Source organism: Somniosus microcephalus, chromosome 1, assembly GCF_052327205.1.
Source record: "Somniosus microcephalus isolate GS21.2 chromosome 1, FLI_Smic_1.0, whole genome shotgun sequence".
In the NCBI taxonomy this organism is placed as follows: Eukaryota; Metazoa; Chordata; class Chondrichthyes; order Squaliformes; family Somniosidae; genus Somniosus; species Somniosus microcephalus.
This window is the reverse complement of record NC_140987.1, coordinates 156,007,161-156,029,489: the sequence shown is the minus strand read 5'-3', so window position 1 is coordinate 156,029,489 and position 22,329 is coordinate 156,007,161.

Below are 22,329 nucleotides of genomic sequence, written 5' to 3'. Positions count from 1 at the left end.
ATCGGTACTTCTAAATCTGATGGGCGCAAGGACATACGGGCTGTTACGAAACTTGATCACTCCAGCCAAACTGATGGACAAGAATTTTAAGGAGATTGTTGATACCTTACAGGAGCACTTAAACCCTACACCGCTGCTGATAGCGGAACGATTCAAATTCCTCAGGAGGAATCAGCACAAGAATGAAAGTAACGCTGATTACCTCACCGAATTACGAAAGCTGTCAAAGCACTGCCAATTCGGGGCAGGACTGACAGATTCTCTACGAGACAAATTCGTCTGCGGTCTCCTAAGCGAAGGAACACAGAAAAGACTACTTTCTGAGAAAGATTTGACACTGGACAAGGCTTTCAGTGTGGCTGTATCATACGAAGCAGCAGCAAGAGGAGCTGCAGAGATACAGCAAAAGCCACAGGACTTCGGCACCCATGAAATGACAAGGGGTTTCGAGAGATATTATCGCTGTGGCAGATCCACCCATGACCAGAAGGACTGCTGGATCAAGGACAAAGCATGCAGGCAATGCGGAAAGATGGGACACATTGCACGTGTATGCAGATCTGGAAAGAAATCCGCTGACAGTAAAAAGGTCAATAAGGAAAAGTACAGAAAGGTACAAATGATGACGGACAGCAGCTCCGAAGACCAGAAGAGTGATAGCGACTCCGGAAACAAGAGACTAAGCTGTCTCAAATTACATAATGTAATTGCCAAAGAAGATTACCAGACCATTTGGGTTACCCTCACGATAGCGGGGTCCCCAGTCAAAATGGAGCTAGATGCAGGATCAGCTCTGACCGTCATGAGTCGACGGGATTACGATCGGCTATTTCCGCATATACCTTTGAAAGACACATCCATTATCTTGAAGACATATACGGGGCAGAAAGTATACCCCAGAGGGAAAATAAGGGTGCCTGTTGTATACAACGGCAAGGAAATACAGAAGTTGTATTTATACATTCTGCAAGTTGGTGGTCCACCGTTGTTGGGACGTGAATGGATCAGAAAGATACATTTAGACTGGCACTCCATTCAGGCACTGACAGTGACCAGTAAGAAAAAAAACAATGATGATGTCAGACCTGGACGATTAAAAGAAATCTTTACTAACGCCAAAGAAGTGTTTCAACAGGAACTAGGAACCCTGAAAGGCGCCACCGCCTCAATAAAAGTGGAAGATGCGGCAATTCCCAAGTTTTTTAAGGCAAGGCCGGTGCCATACGCAATTCGTCCAGCCGTCGAGGCAGAGCTGGAGAATTTGGAAAAAGCAGGCGTGTTATCCAAGGTAGATTGGAGCGAGTGGGCAACACCCATCTTCCCGGTCATGAAGAAAACGAATAAATCTGAAGAACAGAGAAAAGTTCGCATCTGTGGGGACTTCAAGGTGACTGTAAGCCCAGTTCTTCACACGGTACAGTATCCTCTTCCGAGGATAGAAGATATTTTCGCCTCACTATCCAGAGGGAAACGTTTCACCAAAATTGACTTAGCACAGGCATATCTACAGATGGAGGTTGAGGAGGCCTCTAAAACTTATCTCACAATAAACACACACAAAGGCCTGTACCTGTACAATCGACTGGTTTTCGGAGTGGCATCAGCTCCGGCTATCTGGCAAAGAGCTATGGAGCAAGTCCTGCAAGGGATTCCGGGGACTCAATGCTACCTAGACGACATCCTTGTAACAGGAGAAAACGACAACGAGCGCCTTGCCAACTTGGAGCAGGTGCTCACGAGGCTGAGAGAACGGGGCCTACGAGCAAATCGCCCCAAGTGCGAATTTTTCCAGAAACAAATATCATATTGTGGCCATGTCATTAACGAAGAAGGCTTGCATAAGTCACCTGAAAAAATTGAAGCGCTCGTAAAGGCCCCAGCGCCTGAAAATGTCTCACAATTAAGGTCATTCCTGGGATTAGTAAATTACTATCATAAATTTTTACCAAACTTGTCGACGGTTCTGCACCCTCTTAACGCACTGCTACAAACGGGAGTAGTTTGGAAATGGAGCGAAGACTGTAAACGTGCCTTCCATAAATGCAAAGGCTTGATCACGTCCAGGGAAGTGTTGGCTCATTACAACCCATCACTGCCAATCAGACTGGCGTGCGATGCATCCCCTTACGGCGTGGGAGCGGTATTATCGCATAGATTCCCTGATGGCTCGGAGCGGCCGATAGCTTTTGCATCACGCTCATTGAACTCAGCTGAGTGTAACTATGCCCAGATCGACAGGGAGGCACTCAGCCTGGTGTGGGGGGTGAAGAAATTCAACCATTACCTACACGGACAAAAATTTACCTTGTTGACTGACCATCAACCCCTCGTCTCCATATTCAACCCTAAAAAGGGCGTTCCCATTATGACAGCGCAAAGGCTACAGAGGTGGTCCCTTTACCTAGGGGCACACCAATATGTCATAGAATACAAAGGAACAAAACAGCATGGGAATGCTGACGGGTTATCGCGCCTACCGTTGCCAACGGTGGAAGAGGCGCCTACAGTGGACCCAGTGGAGATGTTCCACTCGACCATAGTGGAATGTCTACCGGTGACAAATTCTACCATTGAAAAAGAAACACAAAATGACCCGACTCTCTCATGAGTCTACGATTTAATGGTGAAGGGATGGCCAGCACATGGCGAACCACTGTTGCCAGCATTCTCGCAAAGAAGAGAACAGCTGTCAGTGTGCCGAGGAACCTTGATGTGTGGATCCAGAGTGGTGATTCCACCCAAACTCAAGGATAGAGTGCTAAAGGAGCTTCATGAGGGGCATCTGGGTGGAGTGAAAATGAAGAACTTAGCCAGAGCATTTGTGTGGTGGCCAGGTATCGATGGAGACATCGAAGAAATGACCAAGAGCTGCCTAGGATGCCAGAAGGTCCAAAACGCCCCACCACAAGCCCCTCTACATCCATGGAAGTGGCCCTCATGTCCATCGCAAAGGGTACATATCGACTTTGCTGGTCCATTTATGGACTCAATGTTCTTAATCGCGGTGGATGCACACTCCAAGTGGCCGGAGGTAATAAAGATGTCCTCCACCACCACGGAAAAAACCATCACAGTATTAAGGACCATATTCGCCAGGAATGGGCTGCCTGAACAGATCTGTTCTGATAATGGACCGCAATTTGTATCCGAAGAATTCAGGAAGTTCTTAAAAAACAATGGGGTTAAGCACTACACGTCCGCCCCATACCATCCCGCCACCAATGGATTGGCTGAAAGGTTTGTCCAGACCTTCAAGAAGGCCATAAAGGACATAGGTAATGAAGACATAAATCTACAACATAAGGTAGATAACTTCTTGTTTGCGTACAGGAATGCAACACATGTGGTTACAAACCAAACCCCCGCCAAGATGTTTTTCAATAGAAGCCTAAGATGCCGGCTGGATTTGGTCAAGCCAAACGTCAGAAGGGACGTAGAGAACCGGTAATTTCAAAGCATGAATGAAAGGCCAACTAGAACCTTCCAGATAGGTCAACCAGTTTTAGCCCGGGACTACCATACCGAGAAATGGCAGCCTGGAACTATTTGCACACGACTAGGACCGCTGATGTATACCGTGGACATTGGAGAAAGCATAATAAGGCGCCATGCTGACCAGATCATAGAGTCATCCGAAAAAGGACAACCTACACCACAACTCTATACGCCTAGTGATGAAGCAGAGATACCCATAGTATCTACCTCCGATCCGGTGATACTGGAACCAGATGAACCCGACACTGGCATTGAAGCCGAATCGACCTTGCCAAAAGAACCTACTACACCACCGAGGCGTTATCCGGACCGAGTCAGGAAGCCTCCAGAGAGACTGAATTTGTAATTGATTAACTTCAGCAAATGTGTATATTATTGTTCTTGTAAAAATGTTATTTAATGATTACTTAAAATGTTATGTACTATTTATCTAAAAGGGGAGGAATTGTATTGTATGTACCTTTAAGAGGAACTATGTTTTTGAAGCCCCTGTATACTGTAGTACCAGTAGTGACCACTCGGGTATATAAGCCTGTGTAGCGTCTTGTGTAGTTAGTTCACCTCCAGACTTTGTTCAGTAAACACTTGTTAAATCAACTCCTGCATTCCGTGTCTCCATTAACACACGGATCTAACAGGAGGACAGATTGCTGGACTGCTGTGACACCCTGCAAGCCCCTTTCCACATTGAAACATCCAGTCATGACGGCAGCAGTCTGAGTTTGTGTGGCAGCAAGCTGAGCCTGCATGAGAGCAGTCTGAGCTTCCACTGCAGCACTCAGTTGTTGGGTGGCTTGTGCTTGTGCTGCAATGGAAGCTGAGACATCAGCCATCAGGCGCTGCATGATGGTTGGGTTCACAAGTGCGCTAATGGATCTGCCCCCCCCACCCCCTTCCCTAACCCTCCAAGCTGGAAAGGATGGGCTCCAAGCTCTGCGCAAGCCCTGTGTAAAGTTGGTGCCGGACTCCTCCATACTCTTTGACATTGCATTCAGGCTTTCTGGCAGGCCTGCCACTGCACCAAGCATTTTGTTATGCATACCCATCAGCGTTCTTCTGTAGGCCACCCCATCAAAGTCCTCATCTGAGTACTCTGCAGCTGAACTCATGTGCGACCTCACCCTCCGGGGAGCTGGCACCTGCACTACCCCTTCCCTCTGACCTGGCTGCAGCCCACTCATGCCGATGGCTCACCACGTGCAGAACCCACCTCTAAGCTACCCTCTAAACTCTGCACAGTGCCAATATCTGAGCTGGTGGCTGCGACTGTCAGATCGAGTGGCAGTGTTTCTTCTTCTTCATCACTCTACCTCTTCTTCAACCACTACCTGGGCAGGTTGTATTTCTTGGGCCTCTGAAATGAGGAAGGCACAAGGTTAGGGTTATGGTGAATGGAGGGAGGGGAAAACAAGAGGTGCATGCTTACACCATGTGCAGCTTGTAAAACAGAAGAGAGTTTGGGATGAGGGGGAAGTGGGATGTGAGAAAGAGGATAAGGTATGAGGATATCGGCATCTTTTTACTCTTTCAGCCCCATTGCTGGCCACAGGCTCAGCGATGCCCCTCCCAAGAATGGGCAGCACTGTCTCCTCCATGAGGGGTGAGGTGATGCAGACGAGCCTGTCCCCCACTGGTTGGGTTCCGCTGGTGCCGATTATGTGCCACCTTTTCCTGCAAGGGAAAGGGAAGTGTGTTAATGAGAGTGGTGCAATATGTTTGGGTGATATATTTGTTATGGTTGAATAACTGACAGTGTGTGCAAGCTGTGAGATGTGGGTGTAAGGCTTGCAGCAGTGGTAAGTGTGTGAGGGTGAGATGGAGCATGTGAATATGAGGTATGAGTCGTGATTGATAGAGATTGTTGGTAGGTGAGTGATGGGGGTGTGGTGAATTGAGCAGTGTGTGAGGCTAGTGGTACAGATGGTTGGATATGGCATTTGAAAATGAAATCAATGGCATTGGCCACTCGTGTGAGGTCATTAAACTTCTTCCTGCACTGCGCCCATGTCCTCGGGACTACACTGCTGGCATTCACCACAGTGGCTATCTGCTGCCACTGCACTTTGCTCTGTTGCCTGGAGGGCCTCCTGGCACCCTGTGGAAAGAGGACCTCTCTCCTCCTATTGAGCTCCTGCACCAAGGCCTCCAATCCTGCATCAGAGAACCTTGGTGCATACTTTCTCCCCTATTGTGCCATCATTAATTGATTTTTTTCCACTGTCTTCATCAGGCAGTTCAATGATCTGTTACAAGCAGAATGCACCTCCCCTTTAAGAGGTGCAGACTGCCTTTAACTAGTGTAGGCTAGCTTTAACTGGTATAAGCCTCGCACGAACTTGGGCCCCCTGCTGAGGGGTCATCCACTCAGCAGCCCAATTATAGAAATGGGCAGGTAGCACAAAGTTCGCGTGCTGCCTGTAGTCCTCTGAACGGGCGTGGGTTGCTTGTGCATTGCGATCCCCAAGCCCATTTTCAGGGGCAAACAAATTTCTAGGCCTCTGTGTTTTCAGGTGCTCTTTCTGTTCTGCTTCTCTCTCCCCCTTTAGGACACAATGACCCAGATTTCGCCGTCTAGTGTGCCAATTTCGGCAGTGATAGATTTGTCCATATTTTCCTGCATTTCTAATTAGAAATATGCCATAGCGAGCATGGCACAAAATGATAAGCAGCACAGTAAATGGCCAACACATTGATCCCGCTGCTAATGGTGCAATTTCTTTGTCATGGGGGTAAGATGTTACAATTTAACTCAATTACAACTTTAAATGAATATACCAATTTGAGGTAACATAGGAATTGGCTTTTCCAGATTTTTAAAAAATAGTTTTACATCTTCCATTTCTGTAAAAATAGATTAGTTCAGAAAATGGATCAGTACAATGAAACCCTATTCTTACTTACATTTATGATGTGGAGATGCCGGTGTTGGACTGGGGTGGACAAATGAAAGAAGTCACACAACACCAGGTTATAGTCCAACAGCTTTATTTGAAATCACAAGCTTTTGGAGTGCTGCTCCTTCGTCAGGTGAAGTGGAGAGGTGCATATAGGCACAGTGTAGGAACAGAGGTTCCTAGCGAAAAGACTGAGTTCGACTCAGGCAATTAAAACAAAGAACTTTAATGAAACAAAACTGGTTTAAACTGGTTTAGACTGGAAACTGCTGGAACACGTTGGTAGTAGGTCTGTTCTCTCTGGAGACTCCACGAGGACTGCTGGGCTGGCCCGTTGGATGACGTCATGACGTCATCACATTCTTCCCGCCATTTGGGGGTCACGTGACTAACAGTATGACGTCATCACGTTAAAACTGCGCTGTAAAGGTAACTAGACATAGTACAGTTAAACAGAGTAATTAAAGGTACAGACACAGGTTATAATTACAATGCTGTTAAAGGAATTATGTACAACTGCTCGGAGTCCTTTCGTGGCTCCGCCACATGCACCCCCCCAGAATTGTCTTTAACAGAAAACGTGAGACGAGGAGGCGGTCTGACTAGTCTGTCTGATCGACTTCGATAGCCAGGCAGAGGAAGTTGATGACCGGTGGTCGAGCTAGCTGGCAACTGTGGATGAGCTGGTGCGGCGGGTGAAGTTGAACTGGCGGGCGGAAGCGGTCGAAACGGCACTGCGGTTGCGGGCGGGCAGCCATGCTTTGGTGACTGGGCTGTCTAAGTCCAAATGAGCCGGCTTCAGGCGGTCCACCAAAATGTGATCTGGTTTACCGCCGACGTCGACAGCAAAAGACTTGTCTCCTGGTTTGATGACTCGGAAAGGACCAGTGTAAGGAGGCTTGAGCGGGTCCTGGTGAGTATCATGACGGATGAAGACGTATTCGGTGCTCTTCAGCTCCACCGGTATGTGGGAATTCTGCAGGCCGTGGTTGGAAGTAGGCACCAGGACGAAACACTTGGCTGCCTCCTGGTGGCAGACGAGCTGCTGAGAGGCGGACCATGGCTCCGTGGAAGAAGGAAGAAAATCACCAGGAACTCGGAGTGGCTGGCCGTAAACTAACTCCGCTGAAGAAGATTGGAGATCGTCCTTGGGCACCGTGCGAAGGCCTAACAAGACCCAAGGAAGCCTGTCCACCCATCCTGCGCCTTGAAGACTGGCCCGTAAGGCGGCTTTGGGCGACCTGTGGAATCGCTCGCACAGGCCGTTCGCCTGTGGATGATAGGCGGTGCTGCGATGAAGTTTGGCGCCGAGCCCCTGAGCTACAGCGTTCCAAAGCTTCGAGGTAAACTGTGGCCCGCAATCGGAGGAGATGTCTGCCGGTACATCGAACTGAGCGACTCAGCAGGAGATGAAGGCTCTAGCGACGTCCGATGAGGTGGTGGAAACCAAAGGAATTGCCTCTGGCCACCTGGTGGTGCGGTCCACCACGGTGAGGAGATGAGTAAAACCACGGGAAGGTGGCAGCGGCCCAACGAGGTCCACGTGCACGTGGTCAAAATGACACTCCGGAACAACAAATGGAGCTATTGGTGCCTTGACATGTCGCTGGACTTTGGCCTTCTGGCAGACCACACAGGTATTGGCCCAGTCCTGGACGTCCAGGTGCATACCTTTCCAGACAAACTTTGTTGACTTAAGACGCTGTGAAGTCCGCATACCCGGGTGCGACAACCCATGTATCGCGTCGAAAACCGTCCGACGCCACGCGGCTGGTACGATGGGTCGAGGAATGCCCATGGAGACATCGCAAAGGAGCGTTGTGCCCGTGGCCTGAAAGCTGACGTCGGCCAGTTGAAAACTCGACGGGACGGATCTGTACACTTGAAACTCTGGGTCCGATATCTGGTCCTCAGCCATGCGAGCGTAATCAATACCGAGATGAACTGCCTGGACCGTCGCGTGGGAGAGACAATCCGCCACGAGGTTGTCCTTACCAGACACATGTTGAACGTCCAACGTGAACTCTGAAATGTACGTCAGGTGACGTTGCTGACGAGCCGACCACGGAGCTGTGGTCTTCGACATTGCGAAGGTAAGCGGCTTGTGGTCGACAAAAGCTGTGAAGGGATGTCCCTCTAACAAAAACCTGAGATGGCGGATGGCCAGGAAAAGTGCCAGTAGCTCCCGGTCAAATGTGCTGTATTTTCTTTCATTTTTTCTCAGCTGACGGCTGAAAAACTCCAGTGGTTGCCACGTGCCATTGACCCATTGCTCCTGCACTGCCCCGATGGCGTAGTCGGACGCGTCCGTAGTAAGGGCAATGGTGGCGCCTGGGAGAGGGTGCGCCAACATGGTTGCATCAGCCAAGGCCCTCTTGGTGTTCCCGAAAGCCTGATCCATTTCGATTGTCCAGCCAACTGTGTCTTTGCCAGATTTGCCCTTGAGGGCCTCATACAAAGTTTGCATAAGTAGAGCTGCCTTGGGGATGAAACGGTGGTAGAAATTTACCATTCTCAGGAACTCCTGGAGAGCCCTGATGGTCTGCGGGCGAGGAAAAGACGTGACGGCTTCCACCTTCATTGCTAGGGGGACGGCGCCATCCGAGGTGATACGGTGTCCCAGAAAATCGATGGTTTGCAGGCCAAACTGGCACTTGGCCGGGTTGATGATTAAGCCATGCTGGCTAAGGCATGTGAAGAGAGTACGAAGATGCCCAATGTGCTCCTCCTCACTAGCACTGGCGATGAGGATGTCGTCAAGATAGACGAAAATGAACGGGAGAGCACAGAGTCCATAAGCCGCTGGAAAGCCTGTGCTGCATTCTTTAAACCGAATGGCATTCTCAGGAACTCGAAAAACCCGAACGGTGTGATAACAGCGTTTTTTGGAACGTCCTGCGGATGAACGGGGACCTGGTGATACCCGCAGACGAGGTCAACCATGGAAAAATGGACTTTCCTGCCAAATGGGCCAAAAAATCTTGTATATGTGGGATCGGGTACTGATCGGGGGTGGTAGCGTCGTTCAGACGTCGGTAGTCACCGCAGGGGCGCCAACCGCCACCGGGCTTCAGCACGATGTGGAGCAGCGAAGACCAGGGACTATTTGATCGTCGAATAATTGCCAGCCGCTCCATTGTGTCAAACTCTGCCTTTGCCGCCGCGAGCTTGCCGGGTTCCAGCCTTCGGGCCCATGCGTAAATTGGGGAGCCCATCGTGGTGATATGGTGCTCCACACCATGCTTAGTGACCGAGGAAGAGAAAGTAGGTCTGGTGAGCTCCGGGAACTCCCCGAGGAGATGAGTGAATTTATCTGACAATGGGTACGCGCAGGCGACGGACCACGACATGGCGGTGCTGCGGTGGCAGGGGATCGAATTGAACGTGGCCGCATTGATGAGACGGCAGTGCCGGATGTCGACGAGGAACCCGTTTGCACAAAAGAAATCCGCCCCCAGGATGGCCTGCGAGACTTTGGCCGTGACGAACTCCCAAAGGAAGTGCTGACCGCTGAAGCTCAGTTGGACCCGCCGCTTTCCGAAGGTACGAATGGCCACACCATTAGTTGCCTCGAGGGGCAGGCCGTGGGCCCCGGTTTGGAGATCCAGCCTTGACGCGGTGAGGATACTGCATTGTGAGCCGGTGTCACAGAGAAAACGACGGCCTGATAGGGAGTCTGTGATGTAAAGGAGCTTCCCTGAAGATCCAACGGACATAACGCCCATGGTGGTACCTTTAGACTCTCTCCTCCTTCGCGAAAAACGCCGCGGGAGATTTGTTGTTGTTTTTTTGGGGGGCGAAAAACTGCAGGGAGGACGGCAGCATCTGGCTTTCGTGCCAAAACGGGCATGGTAGCAGCACCAGCCCACCACCTGAGGAGCTGGAGTCTCGTCTGTGGGGGTTGGGTGCCTCGTGGCTGCGCAGCATTGTTGGGTTATGGTGAATATTTTGTCAGCTTCTGCCGTGAGTTCACCGCAGTCTGTGATCACAGAGCTGGCTAAGGCAGTTTGTACCGGTTCTGGAAGCTGACAGAGGAACAATTCTCTAAAGAGAAAACATTGCGGTTCGGCACCCAAAAGCGTAGCATCTGGCTCATGAGCTCAGACGATTTGGAGTCCCCGAGGCCGGGCATTGCGAGAAGTCTGCGAGCGCGCTCCGACTTCGAGAGGCCAAAGACCTGGAGCAACCGCGCCTTTAGAGTATCGTACTTGCCGTCATCCGGTGGGCTACCGAGGAGACTGATGATCCGCGAGGCTGTGGCACTGTCGAGGGCGGAGACCACGTAGTAATACCGGGTCGAATCCGTGACGATGTTCCGAATTGCAAATTGAGCTTCAGCCTGAATAAACCAGGCGGCTGGCTGTTGCTCCCAGAATTGTGGTAGTTTCAGGGTCACGGCATTCGTATCCATGACGAAATCTTCCACGAAAAAATGTTCACAGAATTCGGGGTCACCAATGTAGGAACGGAGGTTCCAAGCGAAAAGACTGAGTTTGACTCAGGCAATTAAAACAAAGAACTTTAATGAAACAAAACTGGTTTAAACTGGTTTAGACTGGAAACTGCTGGAACACGTTGATAGTAGGTCTGTTCTCTCTGGAGACTCCACGAGGACTGCTGGGCTGGTCCGTTGGATGATGTCATGACGTCATCACATTCTTCCCGCCATTTGGGGGTCACGTGACTAACGGCATGATGTCATCACGTTAAAACTGCGCTGTAAAAGTAACTAGACATTGTACAGTTAAACAGAGTAATTAAAGGTACAGACACAGGTTATAACTACAATGCTGTTAAAGGAATTATGTACAACTGCTCTGAGTCCTTTGGTGGCTCCGCCACAACAGCATATATAGTCAGAGAATACTGCCAGATGATTACAGGTAATCTTTCTAACTGCCTTGTATCACACCTCGGCAGAGAGATAATCACAGCAATCAAAGGTGTGAATGGTGTCCAAACAGGTCAGTCAGGAAAACATTACATCAAAGACCTCTTGTGACCCCACCTCATTGTTCTTTGATGTAATGTTTTCCTGACTGAACTGTTTGGACACCATTTACACCTTTGATTGCTGTGATTATCTCTCTGCCGAGGTGTGATAAAAGGCAGTTAGAAAGATTACCTGTAATCATCTGGCAGTATTCTCTGACTATATATGCTGTGCCGATATGCACCTCTCCACTTCACCTGACGAAGGAGCAGCGCTCTGAAAGCTTGTGATTTCAAATAAAGCTGTTGGACTATAACCTGGTGTTGTGTGGCTTCTTATACTTACACTTAAGTTTAGTTCATTATGTTGGGAGAATTCTTTCATCATGTCAAGTATCCACAAACCTTAAAGCAATGTGCAAGTAGGTTTCTCAATTTTCACTTATCTGATTTCCACTCCCACCCCCCCCATTTAAATTATATTTGTTATTAAATCAAACATCATGGCCCAGAAATTCAGGTCGGGGGCTTCCCGCAGGTGCAAGCCCCCAATCTGCACTTACCTTGCGCGCCGGCCATTGAGCTCTGGGCCCCCGTGGAATTCCGATCCGGGGCCTGGTCCAGCTGCCGGCATGCAGTGCTTGCGCATCCCAGGGGCGCAGTTAGTTCGAAGCGTCCCCTGGGATCACATGGGCAATGGGGAGCCAATCGGAGCAGGGAATGCTCCATTCATAAGTCTGACAGGAAGTGCTGTCAAACTTACAAATACTACGGGCCCTTTCTTCTTACAAAACATCAGTAAATCTTCAAATAAATTTATTTGAAATCACATTTTTAAAATAAACTATAAATTAAATGAAATAACTATTTTAAACAATCATTTAAATTTTTGAAGAAAAAAAAATTCTAATGGGGCTAAAAATAAACTTACCTTGCTTTAAAGTATTTAAAAATAATAAACCTGTGGGAAAAATGTTTAAATTTTAATTAATTCACCACTTACCTTGTAAAAAGCAGGCCTTACGCCTGCTTTTTACATTTCTAAATTCTGCAGGCTTACCTTCCCGGGAAAACCTGTAATCAAAAACGAAGTTCGATGCGCACGCGCAGCCTCTCCCGCGCACGTGTTCAACCTCTGAACCCCTGCTTTCAGGGGAATGGAAGTGCCGGTTTCCCGCGCATGCGCAGTGCATGCAGGAAACCAGCACTTCCATTGGGCCTACGGGTGAGTACCCCGTGCGTACTCACCCGTGGAGACCCGAATTTCTGGGCCTTTAAAATGTTAGTCGTCATGAACATTTACTGGGCTTTTAAATTTCAGGAAGATTTGTTTGAACCCATGGTTGGTCAGAAATCTGTGTTCTGTTAGCTATTGATCGAAATATTTGAACAATTGCCTCCTGCAATCAGATTCCTCCATTCCACATGGAAGTTCATAGATTTCAAATGGGAGGGAAAACAGATGACCAGGGTGATCTTTGTGTGCCTGACTGCTGAGACAGTGATGATCATTAGAACACATTAAATTAAGTGTTATTTTTCATGCACTGCTGACAAGTATCAATTGATTTAGACTGCACTTACTATGGATTTTACGTTATCTGTTAAAACATAGCTATCAACTAATTAATCAACTAGTTATGATAAATTCCACATGTTTTAAGGATAATTAACAACATTAGCAGTGTAAATATTTCAGGCAGAGCTGGACACCATTATTATATTCAGGATATACGCACGGAGCGTTTGAATGACTAAGGATGTATGTAATTGCTCCATATGCATGATTACAGGACGGTGCTATCCATTATACACCAATTGAATCTGCTAAAGGCATAATTTGTTTGCCTCAAAATGTTGGGCTGGGATTGTGCAGTCAATGATAATTGTTGCAACTGTAGTTCCTCTGGTAGTTTCAGGTGATTCTTTTCATTCAGGTTGATTTGATTTTGGCTTTCTGTTTTCCATATGGATTACAGAGCAATAAATCATGCTGCTGCCAGGCCACTTAGACCATTTCAAGTCCAAGTGGCAGCGGCATGAAAATTGGTTTAAATGCAATTAATTCAAAAATTTGCCAGGCCCAAGGAGGCAGGATTGGAGGCGTGTGAGTTGTAAAAAAATCCCAAAAATTGGCGGGCGGCTCCGACCCCGCCTCCATCCCACCTCCGACCATTTTTGCCACATACGTGGTTTCAGACTCTGTTTCCATTTCGCCTCCAAGAGGTGGGATAGGCTCTTAAGGCCCTTAACTACCAGTTAATTGCCTCTATAATCCCATTTTGAGAGGCTTATCTCAAGTTAACACATTTCCCCCATGCTGTATGTCTCCTCTGGAACACACCAGTTAATCCTGGCTGCCTCACAAGTGGATTGCTTACTAACAGCTGCTGCGGCACCATTAAAAAGGAGTTTTCACCGATGATCATTTGCAGGTGGCAGAACTTTGTTGTCTCAGGTCTGGGGGAACTTTTAGCAGGCCTAATCATTGCTGTGGAAGTTTGGAGCCTAACACCCATCTCCAGTGTGACCTCCTGTGTAAAGTATGTGACTATACTTAATACAATAATGAGGAGGCAGCTCCGCACATCAATGTGCCCCGGCAGACGGACAACTGGTCTTTCCTTGCCGAAAACGCCGGCAATGATGCGTCACCCTGCGCCGGCCAGCCTTTCACGGTCAATTCGTAAACCCTTGCCAGTGTCGGGTCATTCTGTGTTTCCCGCTCGATACATTGGCTGGTGATGGGCAAGTGTTCCATAACAGCCGTATGATATATTTCCACGGGGTCCTGTACTATCTCTTCGATCTCGGCAGGCAATGGTAGCCGCGACAGGCCATCCACATTGCCATGCTGTTTGGTACCCTTATATTCGATAAGGTACTGGTGTGCTCCTAAGAACAGTGACCATCTCTGTAGCCTTTGGGCCGTCATCAGGGGCACCCCTTTTGTTGGATTAAATATGGACACCAACGGTTGATGATCCATCAGTAGTGTGAAACGTTGCCCATGTAGATAGTGGTGGAATTTGTTTACACCCCACACCAGACTGAGGGCCTCCCTGTCGATTTGCGCGTAGTTTCTTTCGGCTGTAGTTAACGACCTTGAGGCAAATGCTATTGGCCTCTCCGTCCCATTGGGAAATTTGTGTGACAACACTGCCCCTATACCATACGGGGAGGCGTCACATGCCAACCTCATTGGCATTTTTGGGTCAAAGTGTGCGAGCACTTCCTTTGATGTAATGAGTTGTTTACCCTTTTTAAAAGCAGCCTCACACGCTTCGTCCCAATTCCAGGAGACTCCCTTTTGCAGCAATGAATTTAGTGGATGTAAAATGGACGATAAATTCGGGAGGAACTTATGGTAATAGTTTATAAGGCCTAAGAATGATCGTAACTGAGATACATTCTCAGGGGGCGGGGCCTTCACTACTGCCTCGATCTTTTCCGGGGACTTATGCAGGCCTTCCTTATCTATAATGTGACCACAGTATGAGATACGTTCCTGGAAAAACTCACATTTCTGCTTGTTCGCCCTGAGTCCGTATTGTTGCAACCGCAGAAGTACTTGCTCCAGGTTAGCGAGGTGGTCGTTATCCGTTTGTCCTGTCACCAGGATGTCATCCAGGTAGCACTGCGTTCCTGGAATGCCCTGTAGGACCTGTTCCATGGTCCTCTGCCATATTGCTGGGGCGGACGCCACACCAAATACCAGGCGCTTGTACTGGTACAACCCCTTGTGTGTGTTAATCATTAGGAGCTTTTTCGAGTCCTGCTCCACCTCCATCTGTAAATAAGCTTGACAAAGGTCAATCTTCGTAAAGTGTCTACCCCCAGCTAATGATGCGAATATGTCCTCTACCCGCGGCAGCGGATACTGTACCGTGTGCAGGACTGGGTTAATAGTTATCTTAAAATCCCCGCAAATGCGAACCTTCTTTTGTTCCCCCGGCGTGTTATTTGCAGATTTCTTTATAACTGGGACGATGGCCGTGGCCCACTCACTCCACTCAATCTTTGTAAGGACACCTGCACTCTCTAAGGCATCCAGTTCTGCTTCCACAGCTGGCCGAATGGCGTAAGGCACCGGTCTGGCCTTACAAAACTTGGGGTTTGCGTCTTGAGCAATAGTTATTTTTGCTCTAATGTCCTTTAAGGTCCCCAGCCCTTGTTGGGACACCTCTGGCGTTTTTGCCAATATTTTTGACAGCCTGCTTGTAATGGTTGTATCATCCTTGGTGGTTTCTACTTTTATCTCGTGTATCGACTTCCAGTCGAAATGGATTTTTCTTATCCATTCCCTACCCAAAAGTGGTGGTCCACCGTTTGGTAGGACGTATAAATAAAGTCCTGGCACTTTTCTGCCGTTGTATTTAACTGTTACTTGCATTTTTCCCTTCGGGTAAACTTTTTGTCCCGTATATGTTTTTAATTTGATTTCGGTATCCTTTAAGGGAATGCGTTTGAACAGCCTGTTATAATCTTGTTCATTAATTACTGATAGGGCTGAACCCGTGTCCAGCTCCATATTAACTTCGACGCCTGCTACCTTCATTTTAACCCACATTGTGCTGTGGTCCTCCGTTTTGTCTACACCATATAACTTGAGACATCCCAGACCTTTAGGCTCTGCTTTTGTGCCTTCCTGTGACTCGTCTGAGCTACTGTCAGATATCTTATGTATTTTTGTCCTTGCCTTGGTACTGCTCGGATTGCCCCCACTATTGGGTTTCGTACCCGACCGACAAACTTTCGCTATATGCCCCTTTTTCCCACACTGCCGGCATATTTTATCACGAAACCAACAATTACTTTGGTCGTGGGTGGTTTTGCCACAACGGTAGCATTTACCTTTGTGAAATGTCACCTCATGGGTGTCATAGCCGGTTGTGTTTTGTCGTATTTGGGCCGCACCCTGTGCTGCTGCTTCATGTGACGATGCTATTTCCATCGCCTGATCTAGGCTGAGCTGTTTCTTGGCCAGCAACCGTTTTCGTGTACTCTCATTTAACATGGCACAGACAAATCTGTCTCTGATCGCTTCCGCCAAAAAGGCTCCAAACTGGCAATGTTTGGACAACCGTCTGAGCTCAGCCAAATAGGCTGCCTGCGACTCATCATTCCTTTGGTCGCGTCTGTAAAAGCGGTACCTTTCCGCTATAAATGGTGGCTTAGGGTTTAAATGTTCCCTTAACGTATCAACAATTTGGGCATACGTTTTGTCTGCTGGCTTTTCTGGAGTAAGAAGATTCCTCAGCAGACCGTATGTTTTTGCCCCCATAGAATTTAATAAGGTTGCTGCCTTTTCGTCATCTTTCACCTTGTTTACTACGCAATAAAGTTCATGCCTTTCAACATATGCGTCCCATTCTTCTGTGTCCGCAACAAATTCTGACAACCAAGCTTCTCTGGGCATTTTAAAACTGCTGAAGAGGTTTTCCCGCCTTTTTCCACTAGATGGCGTTTGTTTTTATTTTAAACTGAAGAGAAAAACTTTTCCCCTTTTGTCCACTAGATGGCACTTTTCCCGCCTTTTCTCCCTCTGCTGTCAACGACCTCTCTCCAGCGTCGTTATTTTTTTTTTCTTGCAGCTCCCGTTATTGCCACCGCCACTATTAAAACGACCTTCCCCTCTCGTGGCCCGCTAATCCTCGTGGCTCCATTTGTTCCCCAGATCGCCTGCCCGTTCTGGCCCTTGCAGCTCACGTTCCCCGGGAAGGATTGCAGTTTACCTGGCCCTGGGTGGACTTTTGCCCCGTGTCTGGAGCGCCCGTTCAGCCTCTTCTCTCAGCTGCTGCAGCCTCCGCTGGAAACCTCTCTCTCTCGCTCCGTTGCTGCCGCTCCTCCCGAACTGGGCAGCCTCCTTCGGTCGACGCTGGACTCCGCAGGCTGGCTGGTAAGAAGCTTCTCTCCTTCTCTCCCCGTACTGCTACCGATCCTTTGTTGCACCGTGTACTGGTGAGTTCGAATGTAACTCGTCGCCAGTGTAAAGTATGTGACTATACTTAATACAATAATGAGGAGACAGCTTGGAAGGTTCAACTTAGGTCTTTACTTCATACCAACAGGCGGGAACTGAGGGGAGATCAGTACCCACAGTACTATTTACACCCCTATGGCCAGGAGTGGTACTACGGTATCACTACGCCCTACAAAGTAGTGCCGCCCTGGCCATAGGTTTAAAGTAACATACATATTACATACACAACATCCTGGGAAAGCCCTCTCCCCACATTGACTGAGCACTTCCTCAACTGAGGTATATACCAGAGGCATGGGAACCATTTATTTCCTTTCCTCCTGGACATCAGATTTGGACGAAGACCAGCCGCGGCAGCAGCAGAACCCTGAACATCAGCAGCACCAACTGCAGGAGCAACAACAGGAGCTCCAAGCTGCTGCTCACCCACCTGAAGTTGCACAGGCCAGAAGGTGCCAGCGCATGGAAGCACGTTGGCACAGGAGATACCCCCAAAACAGGGTCTACAGACAGAGAATCAGCTACCTCAACATGACTGAGCAGCAGTGCCAAAGGAGGCTCAGGCTTTCGCGAGAGGTAGTGGGTGACATCTACGCAATGCTGCAGCAAGACCTGGAGCCTAGAGCATCTGGTGAACACCCCTTACCAGTGGCCGTAAAAGTCACCACTGCACTCAACATTTTTGCTTCAGGCTCATTCCAAGGATCAGCAGCAGACATCAGCGGTGTCTCCCAGGTGGCCGCATGCACTTGCATCATGCAGTAACCAATGCTCTCTTTGCCATTGCGCACAATCACATCAATTTCTCCAAGGATCAAGCAAGTGTAACTGCGCATGCGGTTGGGTTTGCCAATCTGGCAGGCTTTCCAAGGGTGCAGGGCATCGTTGACTGCACACATGTGGCCCTTACGGCACCCCATCACAATCCAGGTATTTTTGTCAACTGCAAGGGCTTCCACTCCCTCAACGTACAGCTGATGTGTGACCACAAGAAGGAAATTTTGCATATTTGCACCATGTACCCTGGCAGTTTCCATGACTCCTTCATCCTGCGCCAGTCTAGTGTGCCTCTGCTCTTCAGTCCACCAGACCAGCTTTTCGGATGGCTACTTGGAGACGAGGGCTATCCCCTGAAGACGTGATTAATGACACTGTTGAGTAGCCCTTCCAATGACGCTGAGGAGTGCTACAACTCCAGCCACATTTCCACCAGATCCATAACCGAGCAAACCATCAGCTTGCTGAAGATGCGATTCAGATGCCTTGATAGATTAGGTGGAGTCCTGCAGTACTCAGCAGCCAGGGTCTCCAGAATCGTCGTGGTCTGCTGTGCACTTCACAACATGGCACAGCGTCATGGCTTGCAGCTGTCTGAGGTACAAGTGACTGATCGCATAGCCTCTTCAGATGAGGAGGAGGAGGAGGAGGACACTGACAATGAACAGGTTGCGGGGGTGCATCAACCAGCGGCACCAACACATGACCACATTGCTGCCTGGGATGCAAGGGATGCACTCATCTTGGGCAGATTTGCTTCGCCTGAACAATCAAACACTTTTATCTCACACCTTCTTACCAGAGCATCGACAATGGACAAAAACCTGCAGATTCCTATCATTCTGACCTCCATACTGACAATTGCAAGTCGCCCTAAGGCCTCAGTGAGGAAGTCCCATTTTTGAAATGACACAGGCCACAACTTCAACAGTTTGCCATCAAATTTGTTTATCATCACAATTCACGGATGGCTTTTCAAAAATAAACACAACAGAACACCCAAGTGACTACCTTTGTGACTACTTGTGCTTTATCTTCCTCTTACGCATGCTCCTACTTGTTGCTTCCCCTCTGGCTTCAGCAGATGTGGAGGCCCCTTGCTCACTCTCTTGCTGCTCCTGTCTCGACACCTTTGGTGGACGTCCTCTGGAATTGCGAGCCTGTGAGGGCTCGGCAACAGTCTGCTGCTCCTGCAGCTGTGCAGGGGCTGAGATGACCATCTTAGTTGGGTGAGGACTCTGGTGGGCCTCTGACCAAGTGCTTTGCAGTGGCATGGTCGTGTGAGCGCTTGGAGAGGAGCCCCCACTTCCTTGTTGTATGCCACCAACATCCCTCTCATGGGTCAGCCCCACTTCAGAGCTAGCAAGTGGCTTGACAGCACCTTGCTGCACTTCAGGGGGGCCAAGAGGACCCGTTTCTGCACTGGAAGTCCTACTCCAGAGGAATTGCATGAAGGTCTGGTTTGTTTGCTCAATAGCTGACCATCGCTCCTCAAGAGATGTCAGTCTATTCTGAACAATCACCATGTTTTCAATACCCTGGCGACAAGCTCCTCCATGGCCGTAGCCATCCTCTCCTCTACCATAGCCATCCTCTCCTCTACGATAGCTAGCCTTACCATGGAGGTAGCCATCCTTTCCACGGAGGTTGCCATCCTTTCCGTGGTGATGCGTTCATGCGCCAATGCCTCCACAAAGGCTCTGCTCATGTTCACGATGGACTCCTCCATTCGCTCCACACTCGCAGCGACCCTGGAGACAAAACCTGCCAGAGACTCCTGCACCTGTTCCTGTAGTTCCAGCACCGCTCTCCAGGATGGACCCGGAAGCACAGGGTCGACATGCAGCTGAGCCGAGCTGGGAGAGTCCTGCAGCCTCCGACGAAGACTCTCCACTGTTATCCCTGTCTCCACAATTTGCTGATGCTCACTTGTGATCTGTGATACACCAGGTGACAACACTACTCTATCTCGCGAAGGTCCCACCGAGGTTTTAGTGTCTGCGCTGGTGCTGGGTGCACTAAATTCTGCTGATGCTGTGCCCTCAGAAGTTGCAGTTTCCTCTGAGGAGTCTTCAGCCTCAGGCTGTTCCTCCTGGACAGTGGGGACGGGGGCTCTTGATGGTCCTGTGGGGGGTGTAAAGGAAAGAGTTACAGATGTGAGATAAAGGTTGCATGCACATTGAATTGTACAGATGACCATAAGTCAATCTGTTAGAGCATCAGAATCATTATCAGTCACTCATGCAATGTCAATGAGAGAGATGCAAAACTATTCTGTCACCAGCTTGCTGTGATGCGCCCGTCTGTCCATCCCCCACTAGCGCATCGTCCTCCACTCCCACGATCTCCAGGGATGCCTCCTCTGAATTGGTGAGCTGGGCTATTGAGGGTGGCCCTTCTCCTGTCCTCGCCCTTTCCCTCTTATTGTGGGCTCTCTTTTCCTGCAATGAGGGAGACAAGTGGAGTTTGAGTGAGAATGAAGGAGTAAGTGTAGCGAATCTGTAGCATAGATGCTTAGAAGGAGACTAGATGGAGTGAGGTGCCAACACCAAGGGCCCTGTGTGTTGTAAGTTGTTGGCATTGCATCACAGTGATAGGGAGTGTGAGGGCTGCATAGTCGAATAGCTCAGTGAATGTGAACATAGAGAGAGAGGGAATGGGTAAGGGTGCAGGGATGTAAGGGTGACGTGGGATGTGCAGGAGGAGGTTGACAAAGCAGAGTGCTGGTGATGAGAGGCGATGGGGTGCAGATTGAGGGTCATGGGGATGGAATACTCACTTTTCCTGTGTGGAGAAGGTCATGAAACCTCTTCCTGCACTGCAGCCAGGTTCTGCTGCACATTGAAATAGCATTCACCCCCTGTGCCACTTGCAGCCACACAGCTTTGGTCTGTTGTGGAGGCTTTTTCCTGCCTGAGGAAGGAAGGAGCACCTCCTTGTTTGCTCTTGCTCCCTCCACCAGAGCTTGGAGGGAGGCCTCATCAAATCTAGGTGCACACTTTGGTCTAGAGCTGGACATACTTGCAGAAGGAATCACTCAGAACCATGGTCACAAAGTTGAAAGGCTGAAAAAGAAGCAAGGCTGCTTGCAGGCCTTAAATCCAGCAGCATTGATGACGTCATCAGAGACGAGTTTCTGTATGATAAGGCTCATTGGGCCAGGGGTTCCCACATGCTGGAAATCAAGTGCCCAATTAAGGCAAAATTGCACTTTTTTCCCACTTTACATCGGAGTCAGGGTCCTGACACGATGACCACCTGACATGCCCCCAGCCCGCCCCCATTGGCAAAATCCAGCCCCTTATCTCTGTAATCTCCTCCAGCCCCATAACCCCCCTAGACCTCTGCGCTCCACCTATTCTGGCCTTTTGAACATCCCTGATTTTACTCACTCCACCATTGGTGGTCATGCCTTCAACTGCCTAGGCCCTAAGCTCTGGGATTCTCTCCCTAAATCTCTCTGCCTCTCCACTTCTTTTTCCTCCTTTAAGATGCTCCTTAAAACCTACCTCTTCGACCAAGCTTTTGGTCATTTGCCCTAACATCTTATATGGCTCGGTGTCAAATTTTGTTTTTTTGATGATGCTCCTTTGAAGCGCCTTGGGACGTTTTATTACGATAAAGGCGCTATATAAATATAAGCTGTTGTTGTTGCAGGAAAATCACAATCTTCAATGATTTTAAGGGGGCAGAGTTATTATAATTACCTTCTACGGGTAACAGTGGAGCAGGGCAAAAGTCCCAGGAAAATATGGCGTGGCATAGCTAATGGCGTTAGTCACTTACTCCATAATTTCCTCTTTCTTTTGTGGCGTTCATGGGACCCTAAGCCTTAAATGCACCATTACAATGGTCAGTGGCCTGCAGCTGTTTTGTGGCAACAGGAAGTGCACTCCTGTCCTTCCGGCTCCACAAAAATGAAATTTCAGGAGGTTTTATGGCCATTTTTCTAACAGCCTCCAGTGGTCCCTTTAAGGACTGCTGCTTAGGCATCCATGTTGGAAATGGACACAGGCGCCTTATCTCACAATACTGCCTGAAGAAAAGCCCCAACCAATTTAGCAGTGGCCTGATTGCCCATGCAAATTGGGCACAGGCCTCTGCCCTGCTAAAGTGGTTAGTGTTGCACCTGTTTCATGTCTGGAAAATGAGTGCAACAATGTTGAATTTAGACCCCACAATCTAATTTGTAGGGAATGTGAGGTCTGGTTACAGACGTGCTCATTGACACTGGCCGGAATTTTCTTT